At 43.7% G+C, this 22,198-nt stretch overlaps 1 protein-coding gene across 5 annotated transcripts in view; it reads left to right on the forward strand.

Annotated features, from left to right (window-relative positions):
- The window catches only part of MLIP (muscular LMNA interacting protein), a 1,527,370-nt gene that overhangs the window by 909,406 nt on the left and 595,766 nt on the right, over window positions 1-22,198 (forward strand). The gene's annotated exons all lie outside the window — the stretch shown is intronic.

Below are 22,198 nucleotides of genomic sequence, written 5' to 3' on the forward strand. Positions count from 1 at the left end.
AGAGAGCGTTATATTACACGTGAAGATATATTTCACGACATATGTAGACATTGTGCCAAGCTAACACTGGAGAGGAGGTCAGATATACAAGAGAGGATTGAAATAAGTTTTTTCAGCCCTGAGGAAGTCTATGTGTGAAATTTACACACGACGAAACACGTGTTGGCAACATTATTATCCGCATTGAATTGATGTATTGAAGATTATTTTCTGGAATTTGGAACTTACCTGGAACTTTGGAATAAACTCTGAAGACGACCAAGAGACATTGGCTGACTAAATGTTATTTGGAATTTGAATTTTGTGGTCTGCTGAATATTTTGGAGTACAAATATATTTGGATATACTAGTTTATATTATTTAATTGAGTGTTGTAAGAGGTGTTCCTGCTTTAATGTTACAGGAAGCTATAGTTGCCGCCATGCTTCCATATATTCCTTGTTTTGTGACTGGGAAGCTTTTAGGCGAACCAGTGAAGGGCAATAGAAGCTGATAGGATATTCTTGCGTGTTTAGTTCTATCAATATAGAACTTGAGGCATTTCCTGAGGTCTAGGCAATCCAGAGCTCTTTCTGTAGTATGTGTTTGATTCTGAAGAAATGTCTTTAGGATTACAGGTTAGTTCAAATTAAATTCAGTGGTACTTTAGGTATGAATTTGGGATTAGTTTTAGGATGACTGTCACTTTGAAACTTCAATAATGCAGAGCGCTCAAAAATGTATAGCGTTGATTAAACATTCCAATCTTCACAGCAATAGCTGTATCTAGACCGGAGGATTCTGTTACATGACAATATTTTCAAAACTCGCACTTTTGCTTGCATTTAGTCAGACTGTGTGTCTCTCGCACTTGTTAAGCCTGCATTTTTCACACCAGCTCAGCGCGTAAGGATGGAGTGCGGGGCAGCAAAGACAACAGATTTCCTCTTGTGTTACGGCAATGTATACTTCTTTTGCTACTGCTAAGGATTAATACTACTTGATACTGTGGCAGACCTGGAAGTAAAATGTACTGTTCACAGCAAACACGTGAATTCTTGTCATGCATGACACCATTAACCAATAGCAGATTCCAATCTGGTATTTTTTACTCTATTCTTATAATGACAAACACAAAATACAAGTCTCAAAATGCACAGCATGTTCGCAGCAAAAAAGCCATGATAAACTGAAGGTTTTAAACTTGAACAGATCAACTTGGCACATTAATAGTTTCTGTCCATTTCTTCAACAAGTGCGTCTGTGCCGTGAAGGCGGCGCATTGCTGGAGTTGCGTTGCAAGCGCGAGGCAGCTCCATCAAGGCTCTGGGGGGCAATATCTTGTTAATGCTGCATCAATCCTTACGCCTGTTTCAAGCAGGCGCAGGGTTTTGAAGCAGCATGGGCCCCAAAGTGACTGAGTGAAATGTTGTAGATTTCACTCAGCCACTTTTAGGAGGCGTTCCTGTGCCGGAACATCCCCCCCACCCTCTGCGCAGGAACGCCTCCTTCTGGCGCAGGGCTTTACAACATGACGCATCTCCCAGATGCGTCACGTTGTACGTACCCAGCACCATGGCGCATCTTTTGCGCCGCCGCTGTGTCACAAAAGTGACGAAACAGCGGCGTAAAAGGTGCTCAACGGGCTTATAAATCTGGCCCCAATTATATTAATATCGCTGCAAGAACACATAAAAAGAGCACTGAGAAAACGCCCTCTTATATCCTCGGTTCCTACCTAGCCACTCATTTCTTAACTAGCAGGATACAGTTAATTTACTTAGAACAGCGTCCACCTTGGTCTGACCGAGGTGCCCAGGGGCAGTCGACCCCCGCCCTATCTGACCCGCGCAGCTGCCATGTTAAGAGAAAAACTTGTGCTTTGCCATTTGTTTACCTTTTTTCGCCGATCCCGGGAGCACTCTATTGACAAGCTTGCACAGCACTACTCCGCTTCTGAGTGACGACTTTAGGAATTCCTCTGGGTCGCAAATGGTCTTTTTGGGGGAGTGTAGGACTCCTAAAGATATGAGCCATGTCACTGCTTGTTCCTCCGGGTTCATGGCAGCAGATTAGGCTGTGAACAGATGCAGGAGTTGATGCTGTATAACCCACATCGTACTTACCTCTGCTCATTTCTTCTATTTTTCAACAATTTTGCAGGCAAGGTAGGGAGAAGACACAGACAACGGGAGTGCTGACAGGGGAGGGAGAAGACAAGGACAATGGTAGTGCGGGCAGGGGGAGGGGGAGAAAGGCGCAGAAGGTACGGACCACAGGAGTGGAGGCGGAGGAAGGGAGGGGGGAGTAGAAAGAACCTCATTAAACAAAATATTGCTCACAGTCTAAAGCAAGCATCTGCAATGCAATAGGACTCACATTTATGTGAGACCTATTGCATTGCAAACCGGAGTGCGGGCGGGCAGGAGACAGGGGGCGAGAAGGCATGAACAACGGGTTTGCGGGGGCAAGAAGGCATGGAATGCAGGAAGGGGGAGAAGGCACGGGCAGTAAGAAAACTACATTGAAGAAAATAGTGTTCACAATCTTAATAACACATACCTTACAACACTCGAAGTGTAGGGGCCAGTAGCCATGGAAGGATACAAATGACGATATGGCCGTCATAAGGAGGGACTAACAGGCCAATAAACTAATTGGAAGGCAGCATTTAGGAAGGACAAAGAAACAAGCCTATGAAAAAGATGTGTGGGGTGGGTGGGGCTTCTCTCACGTAGTGAACTACTACAGATCAACCCCAGAGCAGCGCTTGCACGCTGGCTCAGGGCTCGACCTAAAAATGTCATTATATGAAATGTTTGGGCCCGAGTTGTTGCCAGGGAAAGACAGAATATCATTATATATGCCTATATCATATCAAGAATGGCCCGATATTGTGCAAAGGATAGTCTGCATGTCACCGGAAGCACACACTTCATGTCAAGGACAGGACAATTTTATACCATAAATAGTCAAAATATTGCCATAAATGACGATTGTTAGTCAAAGTCGGGCTACTGTTATGTTAGGCATAGCCAGAATATTATGTCAAATTCCTACAGTTATGCGAGTGACAGCCAGACATTTATCAAGAATGACTATAATGTCATACCCCTACTTTCTCAATCCCAACCTACAAAAAAAAGACCCTGAAAAACACGTCCATATACTCACTGATACCCATTTAAACACTCATGCAAATGCATACAAAAGCATGCAAACATGTATTAGGCATGGCCGTAATTCAGATTAGGGGTCCTTTACCATGCGTAAATGGGTCCTTCAAAATGTGCCAACATCACTGGTGGCATTTTGTCCTTAAAATAAATATTAAAAACACATAAGTTTCTTCATGTGACTAATGTTTCAGAATTTCAAGCTACCCTGGAAGTCCCAATCAGGGCTCCTTTGAAGCTTGAAGCCCAGTCAGGACTCCAGAAGGCCAGATACATTCTCTTGAATGTCCTCCTCTGTCATCTGGTGAGCATGGATTACAAGAATTGCTAGTGCTTTGATGGGCCCAGGTTGAGGACTGTCTCTCAAAGTGTACAGGATGGGAACCCACAGGCCCCTAGAAGCCTTCTCTGCTGGCCAAGCACAAGAAGCTCTGACCAGGGTATGGGTCAGTCTTTCAGCTGGCCATGGGACATAGACGCCCAGACCCTGACCCTCCTTCACTGTCCCACCATGTTGCAAATTGCTATGGGATGGTGCCCCACAGGCCCTGAGAGGGCTCATCTGCCTGTCCAGGTTCAAAAGCTCTGACCGTGCCCCGATAGGCTCTGGAGTGGAAAATCACATTTCAGCACAGAGTGGAAGCAAGCGAGGTACAATGGCCGTGAGGTACCTTTTGGAATTTGGAATTTGGAAGTGGATTTATGGAGCGCATAGCTACCCTTGGGCATCCCAGCGCTGAGAGGACCTAGTTTATTCCAAAAAGGGGTCAGAACAGTGGGGTTTTAGGGAAAGAGCCAAGTTTTTAATTTTTTTTCGGAAGGAGAGTAGATTATGATCACTCCTCATGGCTAGTGGGAGGGTGTTCCAGAGCTTTGGCGCGTTGTAGGCGAACCTGCGGCAGCCCGATCTTGCCTTTTTTATTCTAGGGATGGAGGCCAGGGCAAGTGAATCAGATTTTAGGTGTTTGTTTTGACTAGAAAGGACCCCGCCCTCTCTATGACCTTAAGGATGGTAGCAACCTGACCAGATGGTAATAAGAGCAAGTGTTCCAACCATTGGCACGTAATTATGGTAGGACTTTACAATGAATCCACCACACTAGCTATGTAATTAGCACTAATTTCAACCTTGCATAGGTAGTTAAAAAAAACATCCGGAGGGATCCATTGCCCTGACGAATGCCCCAGACCGCTTAGGCTAATGATAATGGGCAGAAACATGTTGGAAAGAATTTGGGTGTGAGACATAACACTCCAAGACCCAAATGTTTTTTGTTTTCAATCTTAACGAGCGTCCCATGAATAAAGTGTTCCCATGGGAACTCTAAGGTATTTTGAACTGTTCTCACCTGGATCCCCAGCTCGACGGAGTTGTCCAGTAAGTTTTATGTAAGAACTCCCTCCTAACTATCAGTCTTCAAGGAGGTTGAGTCCGCCTGAGTGACATTGTCTTACCAGGTTGGGGAAAGGATTCCTATGATGAAGCTTGACACTAATAAGTGTGTGAGGTTTCCTCTTCCATTAAGGATGACTTCCCCATGTGTGAGACATCTGAGTTCTTAGCTCCAATAGTGGGCACACTTGCGTCAGAGCTCATGCTCTGACGTTTCAGATACATCCTTATCTTCTGGTTTATCACTGACACGTACCAATTTGGTGTGTTTGTTGTTTGGCGGAAAACCCCAACCCTGGTTTCCCTGCCCCTGACCTACCGGGTCTCAAACTGCTCCACATGGGGACCCACAGGCCTCGATAGGCCTCCCCTGCATGACCAGAATACATAACTCTGACTAGGTCCTGGTTAAGAGCCTCATGGGGACCTGGGGTAGAAGATCCGAAACCTGGAGTCTGTTCTGTGGCCCCCCATGTCTCAAAGTGTCAGGGATAGGACCTGTTGACCCGGAGAGGCCTTCCCTTCCCTAGATTCCTGTGGTCCGTGTAGACTGTTATTGGATGATGCACCCCCCAGAGATAGTGTCTCCATTCCTGGAAGGCATTTTTTATGGCCAAGAGTTCCTTCTCGGCCACAGTGTAATTGACTTCGGCAGCGTTCAATTTTTTAGATAAGAATGCCACCGGATGTAGCTGCCCTGTTTTCCTGTCCCTCTGAGAAAATACTGCGCCTATGGCCACATCCGAAGCATCAGCCTCCACTACAAAAGGTACATCAGATTGTGGGAGTTTCAAGATTCATAGATTAAAAATATATTGTTACCCTCATCTCTCTCTGGTTTGGATTTGCATTTTGAATATGTTCTTAGTGGAGTATTGTCTTAAGTAACCACATGACTAATCAAAACTTGGAATGATTTATTCACATTTTGAAGTAATCAGGTTGCATACCCGACAGAACCATTGTTTTTACTAAACTGGATTACATGAAAGGCAGGTAGCTTTCCTACAATTTACTGGCCAGAAGGTATGAGTAACCAAATTGTCCTCTGGCACCGCAATGGCACTGGAATGGCCATTCTTGGGTCCCACGAGCCTAAGTCTGTGGCTGCCTTCCAGCCCTGTCCCATGGGCCTTTCCTCCTAGATTTGCTTCCTGGTGAGTAGGCAGTATTGTGAAGATGACATCCACATAGAGGGTGGCCTGCTCTGGCTAGTTTAGCCTGCACTGTACTCTAATTGATTGGGTACATTTGCCTCATTTAGGGATGCACTCCCTAGCCAGCCTCAGCTGTTGTTTCAAGGAAGGATATTCCATCCCACCTAGACTGTTTAACACAAGGGTCTATCTTTGGTGGAGACCACTCAGCAGAGTGAAGGCAAAGCAGCCTGTCAGCTTGTGAAGTTGTCTAACCAGTGTGGATGGGGTTGGGTGCCGTTAGCTGCCCTTTTTAACCGCCTGCTTTTGCAGCATCTCAGAATGACCATTTCGGGGTGTGGTCATGACAGCCCAGGACCGAGCACCAATGTGTTTTGCTCATGCTCTGCCTTGATCTGCCTTTCCCTTCTGTTGTCACAAAGCAGACTGAGCCTTCTGATGACCCTGTCACCCTAGTGAGGGCACAAATTGAGCTGCTGTAGGTGCATAACTTCAAAGTAGTAGAAACTATTTAAACTAGAACTTTCAAGGTGGAAGGTGGAGAAGGGTTCCATGTGAACAGCAGATGAACATGGGTCGGTCAGTTCTAAGAGATGGGTAAGTGCCATTAGTAAGGGATAGGCAATGGCATATGTTACCCTCAGCTGATCAAAAGGGAGTTGGGTTCAGATCCCCAAACCCCAAATGGCTGAGATGGGCACCCTTATCGTCTGCAGTGCAGTAAATCAAATGATCCCATGGATGCCAGTGGAAGACCTGGGGAGAGTTTTCCTTTGTTTATGAAGGCAAGGCTGCCCTGGAATGGGCATTCCCCCCTTCCTGGCTTTTAAGGGATACCTCCCCTGCCACTGACAACTGTAGCTCACATCTAGGCCTACATCCTCTTTGTCGCCCCAGAAAATAAGCAGTCAAACCTAGGAAAGTGGGGAGATTAGACAAAGGGACTACCTCTCCCACACATACAGGCTGGCACTGAGGATAAAAGTAGATATTTCAATGTCTCTCATCAGAGCATTGCTGGACCTCTGGTAGATGCAGAAGAATGGCAGTTTGAAAATGGAAGTTTGAATCTGCTTGCCTTAAACACTGGGTCCCCAGAAGTGATTCCAAGGATTAGTTTGCTGGCCTCCTGTTTGAACTACAGGGAGACAACACACTTCCTGATGCTCCCTGCAATTGACCAGCTGACTAGAACTAACTGGACCTGCTGGTCTCAGTTGGAGTGAGTCCTGATCCCCAAGAGGTGTCCCCAGGTCCTAGACCTTTGGCCGGTATAAGAGAGTATTCCTACTGAAGAAAGGGTGAAGATCCAGAAGGTTTGAGCTCCTGTTGTCCACCCACAATGACTGCCAACACAAATCTCCCGCGGGACCTACTCAACACACTGACAGCGACCATCTGCGACATCTGCCTATACGAGGCTCCAGTGAGACCTGCACTCTGTGCCAACAGTAATAGTCTGTTTAGACCGCAACACAAAGCTCCAGTGATTGCGACAGCAGTGCCTGTCCTTGATACAGGACCTGCTCCTCGCTCCTCCAATGACGACCTTTCAGCTCCCGCCAATGTGAACAGAAGCTCTCTACTTGAACTTAAGAAGGCAGCTCTCTAGCAGGAAGAACCTGGTCTCTTTATCAGAATTGCACTTGGGACCCTGGGTGATAGGCGCTCTATAAGTATAATTAAAAAATACAAATACTTCATTACAGTCAGCCTGAACTTGTGACTTTATCCCAGTCAGGTGTGACCAGATAAACACAAGGGGCGATTTGTGCTGTTTGGCGCTATTTTAACCTAAAACTTTAAAAAAGCATATCTCTTGTTCTACTGATTGGATGTTTTGTAGATTTATGTTCATTTCATGTATTTAAATTCATTCTGCTGTTCTGAATTGGTTTGAGATTTTTCTTTTGTTGTGTTTTCACCTTATTACTGTTTGAGTGTTGCATAAATGCTTTACACATTGAATCTAGGTCAAATAGGACTGCTTTTGTGCCAAGCTACCAGAGGGTTAAGCACAGGTATATTTTGCGACTTTTGTAGGTCACCCTGACAATTATTATGTTTAATATTTTAGTTGAGCTTCCACTCCTCTAAACTAATAACCCAATTTCTTACATGTAACCAATGCTTTCCATTTATTATGAATTTGGCTACAAAGTGGTGTTTGAGGACTAGCACGCAAAATTAGTTGGTCTAGTTTAATTGACGCGATCAGCACCGCCGAACACATGCATTTCAAGATCCACAAAGACCCTAACTCCACCCTCAGAGGCACCCTTGTCTACCGACCCCCCGGACCCCACCCCAGTTCAGCGACTCCATTGCCGACTTGATCAGCACACACGCCCTGACCTCCACCGACTACATCCTCCTCGGAGACCTGAACTTTCACCTTGAGAACAACAGCAACAACTCCACAACCCTGATCAATACCCTCACCAACCTCGGACTGAAGCAACTCGTCACAACGCCCACCCACTCCGCCGGCCACACGCTCGACCCCGACTTCTCCTCAAGCCCGCACGTCTCTGTCAGCCACACTACCGAACTTCTCTGGACTGACCACTGCTGCATCCACTTCACCTTCCAGAAGCCCACCACACACCACCGCACCCAACAGATCCCCACCGCTGCTGGAGCAAAATCACCGAAGACCAATTACATGCAAACCTCGTTCTCAGCCCACTCACCGAACGCCCCAACACCGACAACGCTGCCCACAGCCTCAGATACTGGATCGAGGACTGCGCCAACACCCTTGCCCCCCTGAAGAAACCCCCCCCACAGAGACACCAGCAAGAGGGCCAGCTAGTTCACCTCAGAATTCCTAGCCTCCAAGCAAGCCTGCCGGGAACTAGAGAAGAAATGGCACAGTGAACAAACTCAGGACAACCAAGCAGCACCACCACCTCATCAGGGCGGCCAAGAGTTCCTCCTCAAAGACCACATCGACAACAACTCACACAATAGCAAGGAGCTCTTCATCATGAAGGAACTCTCCAACCCCATCTCCAACACCAATGACATCCCGCCGTCGCAAGCCCTGTGCGTCTCCCTCGCCACCTTCTTCCACCGCAAGATAGCAGACATCCATGACCGCTTCAACACCCAGACAGCCCCAACAGACAGCAACACAACAGACCCTCTGCACACCATTGACACCGACTCCCTACTAGCCTGGGCCAGCGTGAGCATTGATGACACCATCAAGACCATGCGCACAATTTACTCTGGCTCTCTCCGTCAGACCTATTCCCGCACGTCTTCAACACAGCAAGCAGCTCCATCACATAAATCTCTCCCTCGAGACCGCAACCTTCCAAAGATCTGGAAATACGCCGAGATCAAAGCCCTACTCAAAAAACCTAGGGTAGACCCAAGAGACCTCAAGAACCTCCGGCCCATCTCACTGCTCCCCTTCCCGGCCAAGGTCATCGAGAAAACCGTCAACAGACAACTAATCCAATACCTCAAGAAAACAGAATCCTGGACCCTTCCCAGTCAGGGTTCCGCAGCAAACACAGCACCGAGACCACCCTCATTGCCGCCATCGTTGACATCAGGACCCTGCTGGACAATGATGAGACTGCAGCACTCATCCTCCTAGACCTCTCTGCCGCCTTCGACATCGTCTGCCACCGCACACTACGCGCACACCTCCAAGCCGCAAGGATTCGAGACAAGGCTCTGGATTGAACCACGTCCTTCCTCTCCGGCAGAACCCAGAGCGTCCACCTCCCACCATCACCCCCATAGCCAACCTCCACGAAGGAATGAAGGCTGTCGTCGACTGGATGAAGACCAGCCTTCTGAAGCTGAACTCGGACAAGACTGAGGTCCTCATCCTCGGCTCCAACCCTTCAGCCTGGGATGACTCCTGGTGGCCGACGGCACTGGGGTCAGCCCCGACAGCCACCGACCATGCATGCAACCTGGGAATCATCCTCAACTCAACGCTCTAAATGACCAAGCAAATCAACGCCGTCTCCTCCTCCTGCTTCAACACCCTCTGCATGCTCCGCAAGATCTACAGATGTACTCAACAGATACAAGAAAGACAGTCACCCAGGCCATCGTCAGTAGCTGACTCGACTACGGAAACCCCCTCTACGCGGGAGCCCCGACCAAGCACATCAAACGACTACAACGCATCCAAAACGCCTCGGCACAACTGATCCTTGTCTTACCACGCCACGGTCACATCACCCCCCACCTGAGAAACCTGCACTGGCTCCCCGTCAACAAGGGGATATCCTTCAAGCTCCTCACCCACACACACACAAGGCACTTCACAAGACAAGCCCAGCCTACCTCAACAGACAGTTCTCCTTCTATATCCCCAACCACCAGCTAAGCTCCGCTGACCTCTCACTCGCCATTGTCCCTCGCGTCGAAGAACAACCACCGGTGGGAGATCCTTCTCCCACCTCGCTGCCAAGACATGGAACACGCTCCCACTGAACCTACGACAGACCCAAGACCTGCTGACCTTCAGGAGGATACTCAAGACCTGGCTGTTCGATCAGTAGCACCCCCCATCAAAGCATTTTGAGACCCTCGCGGGTATGTAGTGTGCTTTACAAATGATTGAGTGATTGATTTTAATGTGGTTGTGAATGCCATTTCTAACTTATCACAACTGGGGATAACATCTGTATACACCAAGGAACAGAAACAAATGAGTCCTCAGAACATAACACATTCCTTTCTTTTCCAATACATGTGTAAGCTGGAACATGCAACCGTCAACATCATCATGCCTATACCACTGATAGCACACATACAAAGCCTCACAAGACATAGAAGTGCTGAAATCAGTAAGGCAGTGATGAACCATAAAAGAGGAGAGTAATTTTCTACTTTACTTTAGTCGCGCTCAGGGGAAATTTATTCTTTGAACAAAATGTCTAAGTAAATAGAGGATTTGTCAATGTAGGTAATTCACTTAACATAATGCGTGTCCTGTGATATAACATTCTGAGATAAATAGCGGTTGCATCATAAATAACCATGCTGATCAACAAGAGAACTTACATTTTATTTTTAGTGTTTCAAACAGTGAATGCTGTTTCTTAAGAGATAATTCTAGTAGCAAGGGTCCCTTAACAAATTTAGATTTCTTTTCAAAATAATCCTCATGGTTACAGTAATAAGTTCCATGAACAGTTCTGATGAACAGAATCTAAAGTTTTTTATTTTGAACCTATAAATTCAACCAAAAGAATGTAGGAATGACCCCTCTTTTTCTCTTTCTCCCTTCTTTTTCTTTCAGGAGGTTCATATTTGCACCAAATTTTTTACAGGCACAAATGTATGATGTTATTACAGATTGTTGTAAAAATCAGGTGTTTAATGTAACACACCAATCAGCATTTTTCCAGGCAACTGATCTCAAAATCTCTGGGGATTGAAACACCATTGACACTCACTCTAACCCTTTAAAACTAGGGGGCCGATTAGGACGGCGGACGGATTGCCCCCGCTGGGCTGGCGGTAGCCACCGCTGGCCCGGCGGGGGCAATCTGTCCGCCATCCTCACAGAAATGATCCCCCGCCACATTAGGATGGCGGGGAAGTCCACGGCGGACGGCAAGACTGTCCGCCGCTTAACCGCCGGTCACCTTCCCGACCGGCGGAAAAAAGTGCTTACATATGGTGGCAGTGTCTGCGAGACACCACCAACCATATTAAGATGCTGGCGGTCCTATGCACTTCCACGGCGGCATTGTTGCGGGCTCCCAGGGTGAAGGGGAGGTAGGGGGTGCACATTTGGCGTACCATCTGCATTTCAAAGTACAACATGGCAGGCACTGTGCGGTGCCTGTCACGTTGTGCTTTGAAATGCACAACAAGCATTTTTAGCTTTGCTGTGGACGGTGCTTTCAGCACCGCCCGCCGCAATGTTAAAAATGCGGGATGCATCTGCCACTGTGGCGGGTGCATCCTAATTCATTGCACGGGACCTCCGCCCCTGTGGCGGACGGTCCCTTCCTAAGACGGGATGGCGGACGGACAAAGTCCGTCTGCCATCCTAATCGGCCCCCATGTTTGGAATCATTTTCGTTCTGGTTGCAGCAGTGTTTTGCTTTTTGTAATAAGTGACCCGAGTGTTATATATAAATATTAGTCACTGTCATTTTGCCTGTACATGTTCATATGTCTTGTTTTGTCAATTTTGTACACTTGTTTTTTGTTCTTTGAAATTACTCCTGCAAATGTAATTATTGCATTCTTTTGGTTGAATTCATATGTTGTAAATTAAAACTTCAGATTCTGTTCATCAGAACTTTTCATGGAATTCATTACTGTATCCACGAGGATTACTTTTAAAAGAAATCTAACTTTAGTAAGGGAGCCTTGCCCCTACAATTACTTCAATACCCTTGGTCCCTACCGATCCCAGGGTTTCCCTTGTCTCCTGACACTAGTTTCCTAAGTGACTGCACCTTATCCTCCCTCAGGGACAACTTAAGAACCACAGTGTTTCAGCAATTTGAACTGCTTCACTTGGCAGACACTTTTAATAGATGACCTAAATTGGGGAATATTGCTGGAGTAAGTATTGACATTTATGAGAGCTCTGAGAGGCTTGAGAAGAATGATGTATGTGTCCAAGGACAGATGTATTAACATTGGGAATTGCGATTTCAAAAGTGCGATTTTTACTAAATCGTAATTTGGAAATCGCAATTTCAATTGTATGAAAACGTTCAATTTAAAATAGAGATTCCTGGTGGGTCGCAAGGGGCCCTATGTGAATTTTTAAATAAAGCAATTTTTTTAATGCAACCTGTTTTCCTTAACCCTTTCGATGCTGATGACGAGCTCAGCTCGTCATCACCAAAAGGTGTTGTGTGCTGATGACGAGCTGAGCTCGTCATGGTGCCACTAAAATGGCATTTTCCAGCACAGGGGGGGGGGGGGGGGGGGAAACGCCCAGCAGCCATGTGGTTAAAGATAGAAGGGATGTGCAAATAAAAATGAAAAGTGTAAGATTCATTTTTTTTAGAGCATTGCTGCCTTCTCTTAAAAAGTGTTTTTCTGTAGGATCACAATGTTATGCTTGTATAGCAAAGGGACAGATTCTGTGAATTGGTCCATTTGCAACCTCAAACATCCTTCGTACATCTGGCCCATAGGATTTTCAGACAATTATGAAAAGAGTCTTCAATATATTTTGTTTAAAAATTAATGGATAAATCCTCCATTTCTGCCTCTGTTCTACTCCTTCAGACTCATCAAGTTTTTATTCATTCAGACCTGCATTGTGTGGAGGATTTAGTTAATATAGCAACAAGATGGATGCTATATCTGTCAATCAAACTTGCCCCTCGAGCACATCGTTTCCCTATATGCCCCACATACTCTGTCAAACTGAGGTCATATTCATTTATTTTCATTGCTGTGTGGTTTTGCTCACAATGAACCTTCTACAGTATAAATGTAAAATTGTCTTCCATTCCTTTACCGGACCTATTTTTGTCTGAGAAAGTGTTATTGTTAAACATTTCATGTTAGCCGAGAAGGTGTAAAATAATTATTCATAGGGTTCGGATGGTGCTTATGCATTAAGGTAATGACGTTAATTATTCTTCTGTTCTGATTTGCTAAAGAATTATACATTTTTCACACCATGATTATTTTTTAGTACCTCAAATATGCTGTGCAAGAATTGTGTATTAGAATACCGTGACTTGGGGGTGAGCAACTAAGGATGCTGCCCAAATCCTTTCTGATTTTGCTGCCCATTGGGACTTAAAATATTTACTGTTTTTACATACTCTTTGTATCTTTGCACCTGAGACCTTTATGGCATTAACTCTGTACCACTAATTTTGAGTTTTTGTAATGAACCCTGTTAACTTTCTATTGTAGCAGGGATTCTGCTCATACACAGAACTGTGCATAGAGACTTGGAACCTCAGTGAATTAGGGTGTGCCAAAACTCACCTTTGTAGCCAGAATCCCCTACCAGACTAGAAATCAGTGTCTCATTGGTTCTTCCATACCCCCAATGATTAGACAACCCAGAACATGGAACCTCAGGTAATGTGGAACACATGAACACTCTTTCGTTATACACTCATGCTAGTCCAAAACGGGGAGTAAATGAAGACATGTGCAAGTTTGAAATATTTATTTCTAATGCCATGTTCTCAGGCACAGTATTTTAGCTAATACAAGCAGACATATTATAAGCAACAAGATTATCAGCATAGTTACTATTCCATAAAATACAAAAGGAGAAAGCGTATTAATAAAGCGAACAACAATAGTAAGGAAAATCTTTACGATTGTAAAAAGTTTTGTATCTCCCTGTGCATCACAACCTCTGTTACCTGCTTCGAAGGAATGGTGTGAAGAACTATCTGAGTTTTTTATTGAAAACATTGTTAAAATTCAGGAGGATCTGCAAAATGTCTGTAATGGCCCCACATCGTCTCTAACTACTTTGCTTCCTTCAATGCCTCCACGCACTGAGCAACTGGCTACATTCACTCCCCAACTAAAATCTGATATTACTTCTACTGTTGCTGCTCTAAAATCAGGATCTCCTTCTGACCCCTGCCCGGCTAGAGTATTTGCGGGTTTAGCGGAAACATTGGGAAATGAGGTTACCCAGCTCATCAACCTTTCGCTTCTTACGGCTACTGTCCCTGCTTGCTGGAAGCAAGCAAAATTGCTCCCATTGCTAAAAAAAAATGGATTAGATCCGGCTACGCCGTCTAATTACCGGCCTATATCTTTGCTCCCAGCTCTTGCAAAAATCTGTGAAAAGACTGTCTTTAAGCAGCTGGATAAATTTGTTGAATCAACAGAGGCCCTACATCCAGCTCAATCTGGCTTCCGGGCCTCCTATAGTACCGAGACGGCCTTGGTCGAAATCTCGGAAGCTATTCGGGAGTGTCTTGACGAAGGTGGCAGAGCGGCTCTGATTTTACTAGACCTCTCTGCTGCCTTCGATACGGTGCCTCACTCCCTATTACTCGCCAGACTAGCCGATATTGGTGTTATTGGCCCTGCATTTGACTGGCTGACTTCATTTTTAAATAACCGTACTCAACAAATTTGGCTGCCTCCATTTGCCTCCACCCCTAAACTATTTTCTACAGGTGTTCCCCAGGGGTCCATTTTAAGCCCCTTACTTTTTAATATTTACCTTACCCCTTTGATTTACCTTGCTGAACAATTAGGGGCTAAAATTATGGCGTACGCCGACGACACACAGCTTTTGTTTACCTGGTCTAAAGATAATTTAGATACGTCGGCTGCCCAACTCTGTTTGTCCTCTGTTTTTCAATGGTTAGCACACGCACAACTAAAATGCAATGAAAGTAAATCCGAGATCCTGCTGTACGGCTCTTTTCCTGAGGATTTTAGTGAGCGTCTCTGGCCTGCTGACCTCCCCCCTCCAAAAGCCACATCTGGCCCAGTGAAAAACTTAGGAGTCTGGTTCGGTAAGAACCTTAAGTTCGAGGACCACATAAAGAAACTTACGGGGGTTTGTTTTGCCACCCTAAAAACTTTACGTAGGTTCTTTCATTTCCTACCGGAAGAAGCTAAAGAGACTGTCATTCGTGCCTTAGTTCTCTCTAGGTTGGACTACTCGAATGGACTGTTCTGCGGATTGCCGGCATACCTGATTCACCGCCTTCAGGTCATTCAGAACGCCGCCGCCAGACTTTTGTTTAATGCACCTAGGCGCTCCAGTGCCCGTCCCCTGCTATGTGCTCTCCACTGGCTCCCGGTTGCCCACAGGATTTTGTTTAAAATTCTAGTGTTGGCCTACCGAGCTATTCATCAAACTGGCCCTGTCTATTTGAGGAAAAGGTTCTGTTTGTATGTCCCTAATCGCCCTCTGCGATCGGCCAACATGTGCCAGATGTCCGTTCCCAAATTTAAATATTGCAGACTTGGCGGCCAATCAATCTCAGTAAGAGCAGCAAAATCCTGGAATGCCCTTCCCCTTCACTTAAAAACTGCATCGTCTCTCAGTGCTTTTAAGAAAGGACTAAAAACTCACCTTTTTAATATTAAAGTCTAAATTTTCTTTCTCTGCTTCTAGATATTTGTCCTCTCCCATTCTGTTCTGCCTTCATCGCGCCAGGATACTATTTTTTTAGTAACAGAGCACGTTATAAAAGCCTTTAATAATAATAATAATAATAATAAAGCATGTTAAAATGCTAAATGGAAATAGACTAGATTACACCTAGATTTCACACTCCTTTACTACTAGGTTATTTTATATCTACAGAAGGTTTCTTGGGTTTACAAGGGTGGCCCCATACCTCTGGTCCTAGTAGAAATGGATCACATCATTTTCTACACCAACTCTCTGCTTGCAAATGTTCTCCAAAGTGTGTTTAAGCGCGCCTGCGCAGTGCATTATTAAACCCGTCAAAATCAGAGGTGGCCACAGCTGCATATATGTTATGTCTAGAACGTGCGCTGATCAGACCGAACAACAACCACGGTGTTGAAATAACCTTGAAGGCCTCGGCACTCACTGTTCAGACAAAGCTTACCAAGCCAAGCTGCTAGTATAGAAAAACATTATTCTTGTGTGAAGCAAAATAATCCTCTAGACTCTAAACATTTGTAATGATTTGTGCCATGTGCAAAGGCAGCAGAAAGGAAAAATGGTGTTTAAACTTCTAATAAGCTCATGCTAACTTGCTACAGTGTAAATGCAAGGATCATCCCCATAACACTATTGAAGTAGAACTCAACTATTGAATTGATACCTAAACTTATTTACTCTGTTTTACTCTGCTAATTTGATATTTGGGGAGGTGTCTTATTGCAGAGACACATTGCATCACAAAATTGAGGGTTAACACAGTCTCTGATCCAGTAAACTGCGGGAGAACTAAATGAGGTAAAATGTTGTGGTTTCAAGATTTTGAGATATGGTTTTGCTCACACACATCCTGGTAGCAGAGGGTGTTTACATATTAAAGAGTACCTTTTTTTGCTAAGGGACACTTTTTAAGTTTACTTTTACTTTTTTTTACGACCAGTCTGGGGTGATAGTGTATTTTTCGGTGGAGTTCCCAGATTTTGCTGAGATGTATGACTTGAAGTGTTGTTATTGAATGATTTGGAATGTAAGTATGAATAGGGTGGAATGATTTTGTAAGTTGAGTGTGTCTCTGAGGTGTCCATTGCGTGTGTCAAAGTTTGAGTTTTCTAGATGGATTCTTATGTTTTATATGAAATGTTTGGTTAGGAAATGAAATGAAAATGCAATTTTTAAAGTTTGCTAATAACTGAGAGTGTCTAGGCACTAAGCTCAAGCCAAGTGAACTAGCTGAGTAAGATTGGATGTATGTAGAGTAATTTACTGTTTAAACAGCCAAGTTTTAAGACCCTTCCTGAAGGATACTAGGTTGGTTTCTTTTTTTAGGGCCAGAGATGGAGTATTCTAAAGTCTTGAGGTGTTGCTCACAAAACCGTCCTCCCCATTGAATACGTTTGAATTTAGGAACAATGACGTTGAAGGCAGTAGCTGAAATCAGTGTTCTTAAGGGAATGTACCACTTGAAACTTACCCTAAAGTTGGCTGGCTCTTTACCATGGAATGCTCTAAAGGCAATGCAGAGGGTCTTTATACTCAATACGTCTTTTTATGGGGAGCCAATGCAAAAGAGTGAAGGAAGTGGAAGCAGATTTTTGTTTGGGAATGCCCAGGAGTAACCTCACAGCTGCATTTTGCGGAATTTGCAATTTGTTAAGGCATTTCTTTTTAACGTTTATGAAAAGGGCATTACAATAATCAACTCTAGAGAAAATGAGGGAGACAGTCGCTGTTTTCTGTACGTCCCTCAGGATAAAAGGAAAGGTTTTCCTAAGAAGTTTTATAGTAAAAAAAGATGGAGATGTGAATGAGTTGACAAGGCCCTCAAAATTCAATTGGTTGTCAAGGACCACTCCAAGATTCTTGACTCTTTTGTCTGGGGTAGAAAGAGAGACAAGTCCCAACGGCCACCACCTTGGGGACCAGAAGGAAGAATCCTTTCCAAAGAACAGAAGTAATATTGATTTTGGGCAAATTAGTGGTTTGTAACTATTGTTATGCTGCAATATTCCTATTTGTGATCCTTGTTTTCGAAAAAAAAAGATGTTATCAGTTAGTTTGGTTATCTGATTCATCGAAATCCAAGAACTCAAGTTTTTGTAATTTACTTGTCTGCATAAGGTAGTGTGCAGTGCCAAGCATTGCATGCACACAGATGAGGGTTTCAGAATGAACACGTTTTTCTTTTCAAGGTAGCATGTTCAATACGGTATAATGAACTTAGGCCCAGATGTAGGTAATAGCAAATTACCTAATGGTAAATACCGAATTTTACCGATTCGGTATTTACTATTCGGTAATTGCTATGTAGGTAAAATATTCAGTAAAAATACAGAATCAGTAAGATTCGGTAATTACCGATTCGGTAATTACCGAATCTGTATTTGCCATTGATTCCTATGGGCCTTGAAGCCCATAGGATTCCATAGCAAATACCGATTCGGTAATTACCGAATCGGTAAATTTACCGATTTTACAAGGGGGACAGGGTGTGACTTTGACACCCAGTTTCACCCCAGTTTCTGGCTTGTGTGCCATGTGACACACATACATGCCGTTAGGGCATGTCTGTGTGCCACATGGCACAGGTGTACATGCACAGATGTGCATGTACACTGGAATTCGTTATTTACCATGGAATAGTATTCCATGGTAAATAAAGAATCGGTAAGTGCCTGTGGCACTGATTACAGTGCCTCTTACATGTGGATTTATAGAATTGGTATATTTACCGATTCAGTATTTTACAGATTCTGTAAATTTACCGAATCGGTAAATATACCGATTCTGTAAATATGAGGCCCCCTACATGTCAAATCCCAAATACCGGTCGGTAACGGCCGAAATCGGCCGTTACCGACCGGTATTTGGCGACCTACATCTGGCCCTTAGCTCCTAAAGTAATTGGAATAGGTGCATTAGCAAGGGTAGAATACCATTGGACGGGAGTCCACATCGTGTGTATTGTGATTTAAAATGGTACAGTGAACAGTGCTGTTCTTTTTGCTCTTGTGTCTTTTGATTGGGAGATTTGTCTTACCTTAATTTGATCATTGCTTTCCTATTTAAGTTAAGCAGAAAAGGTTTATTTGGTGTAAATTGAGCAAGAATGGCTTTGCAAGTTTTTCTCATTTATGGATTAGTAGCTCTGTTAGTCTACCATGGAGCTACACTGGGATTGGTGAGCAGTCACTACAAAGCTGAGCTGTCATTAATTGTTTGTTAATAAAGTCATGTTGTGATAGGTTGAGCTTTGACAGTGCCGTGCTAAGATTAGTTGTTGTTTGCTAGTTTGTTTTGTGTGATTTATTGATCATTTTGAGCAATCATAATGGGTTTTGTGTCAAAAAAGCCTCAAGTTTCTGGTGTACCTTTTACTGAAAGTCAGAAACTACCTGCCAAAGGAACACCTGCATTAGAAATGATGACGGATATTGAGTTCTATACATGTACCAATATTTCTGAATGGCATAAATATCACTTCTGATTAAAAAATCTGTAATTTCCTTTAGTAGGTCGTTTAATATTAGAAAGCTAGATTTCCTGAGACAAACTATGAATAATAGGAGCAGATGAGGAGAAAAACCCTCCTGGTCACAGGAACTACACAGGGATTGCGCTCGAGAAACTCATGGATGGTAAGACCTAGAGCCTTGAGACCATCATGGGTGAGTAGCGTGCTTTATAAACCCCTAATTGATTGATTGATTGAATAATAGAAAGCTGTTACCTAGACCCACACATTTTGAAACAGTAATATAATGGGATTGAATGGAGACAGAGAAGGAAATAAATAAACCGAAAAAAGGATTGCCGGGCTCATTTAAGAAGTGATTAGAAAACAATTGGATTCAACAATAAAATGTTGTTCGGAGGATATGATGGAGGGGGTAAATGTTTTTTCGCCAACAATTAGGCAAACAGATGTAAAAGAGAAATCTGATCTTTTGAATGCCAAATTTCCTCCCTGTACCAATAGGGCACATGGAACAGGTACTGGTGGAGTACCAGATATGGGTCAACAGGAGATGGTGCAGATACCGAACCCATCTACAGCTCTGATTGTGAGTACAATAGCAAGCACCCCATGAGAGACTGCATTGACATCATTGCTGAGCACTAGAAGAGATGCAACAGGTGCTTTTCAAATTTAGACTGATTTCTCTGGCAATACAGTTATGGGTTAGAGAGACCCCTCAAAAGAAAGCTATTAATGCAGAACTTCAAAACTTTAATTTGGAGCGATTTTGGGAGAGACACATGTTTTAAACACATTATTGACTTACAATGTTGAACAAATTGCGTCTTTCAGTTATTTCTTATTACTTGCTCCTCTGGATTAAGGAAAAAGCCAGATGTGGGAATGAAACACACAAAAGTTAGAAGAATTAGCTGATGAATATGAGGTTGACACAGCAAAATAAAGAATTTGAGAATGAATTACAGATTTATCAACTTAAAGAGAACACATTGAAGATTTATTTGGAAACCCAAAGGAATGGAGTGACTTCAATAAATACAGAGAAAAATGGAAGAAGGAGACTGCAAGTAAAAACAAAAATATAGAATGATAGAGCAAGGCAAGGAGATCAGTTAGTGATTCAGGAACATAAAGCAGAGAGATTTCTGGAGTTTCCGTTAAGGAAAGTACACAGGGGAAATTTAGTGCATGTGCCATGGACGATTGCTGATCTTTATGCTTTTTCTATGTCCATTCCAAAAATGTGAGAGGAGCCTGAAAAGTAGGTCCACTGGTAGACAAAAATTTCACAAATGCTGTGGACTGATTTGAACTTATTATTTGAGATTATAACCCATACCGACTTGTGGTCTGAATGCAGGATTACATTTGTTTGGCCAACTGAAGAACCAGCCAGCTTTGCTCCTAATACTGCCCCTTCTGAGAAGGAAGTAACAAATATAGAGAGGTGGGTGAACATTTGAAAGGTGCCTGGAAAAGGATATTATTTGAACAAAAATGTTGAGAACTTCACAGGAACCTAATTGGTCAGTGTATGCTTATTTTGGGAGACTCATGAAGATTTTTAAAAAGCATAGCTAAGTCAATGGCCCAGAGAAAAATGGTGTTAATTGTTTCATTTCTGCTTTTATTGTGACTTGCATTAAGAAACTCAGTTAATCACATGCAGCAAGGTGAAATGTCCTTGCAGACAAAGTGTATAGATGAGATTGTGAAACTGGTTAAACACAGTAGTTATTGGTTTGATGTGAAGCAGAGGAGAATCAAGGAGAAGTTGGTGGTTTCCCAGACTAAGCAATTTGAAAGTAATTTGAAACTCGGAATCAGTTGAAAGGTTCAGATTTGGGTTATGTTCAATCTGGATATGCGTGAGTAAATGGGATGGCTCATATGCAAGTCATGAGAATGGGAAATGGGTCACTGCAAGTGTAATGTGGTGGAAAAGGGTTGGTGAACAACTCTGGAGTGAATGTAAATGTTGAAATGTTTAAGAGGAATATTACTTGTCACCTCCGTGTTAAAATTGAACACTATCCCCAGAAATATAGATAAAATCCAGAGGGAACCCAGAATGTGTTTTTACACAGATGCAGAAAAATACTTAATCAAGGGTCCCAACTCAATCAACTTCTGGTCTGTATGTTTGATCAAAAATAGGGGTGGTCGTCGCTGGCATAATTCTCTCTAGAGTATTTACTAATAATTAATGCAAAATTACTTGCAATTATACGTAATTGTGTAAGAGGATTAATCCAACATTTAGGCCAGAGGATTTATTATGGGCTATGAAAATATCACTAAATGCTACAGGACATGAACAGCAGCAGCCAGTATCCGCTCACTCTCTTAGTTCATCGTTACTGTGCTCCTGTGGCAGGAGTTTTTTCCTAAATGGCTCTTAATTACTGAAGCTGGAATAATTGCATATTTTCAGTAATTTTGCATCCTAAGAGTAAAAATAAATTACTGAAATGATTCCAATTACTCCAGTGGAGGTAACATTTCTCCCAAGCCTACTTTTCTTTTCAAATAATGATGTCTTCAGGCCCAATGTTTCAGCAAAACATCAGCAACAAACTGTTGTTTTCTCCCAGATGCCAATAGAATCCACTGAATCTTGGATAGGACTTTTAATCTACATCCAAGGATCTCTACCGCGCCACTGTTAAGCGATACCACAGGGCCCTCCATGTTGAGCGCCCCTCATTTTATGCCGAGCAGATTAGCAGGAGTTCTAATCCGGCTAAGAGTATTTTTTCTATAGTCATGGAGCTGAAAACACAGAAGGACACTGCAGGCGCGGTGATCACCTCCGACTTGCAATGTAATAAACTGGCAAAAAATGTTATCAGGAAGGTTGAGGACATTTATAAAAGCTTTCCCATTATTCCACTAGGCCCCCCTGAGACACCCTGCGACCCCATTGAT

Source organism: Lissotriton vulgaris, chromosome 6 (assembly GCF_964263255.1).
Source record: "Lissotriton vulgaris chromosome 6, aLisVul1.2, whole genome shotgun sequence".
Classification (NCBI taxonomy): Eukaryota; Metazoa; Chordata; class Amphibia; order Caudata; family Salamandridae; genus Lissotriton; species Lissotriton vulgaris.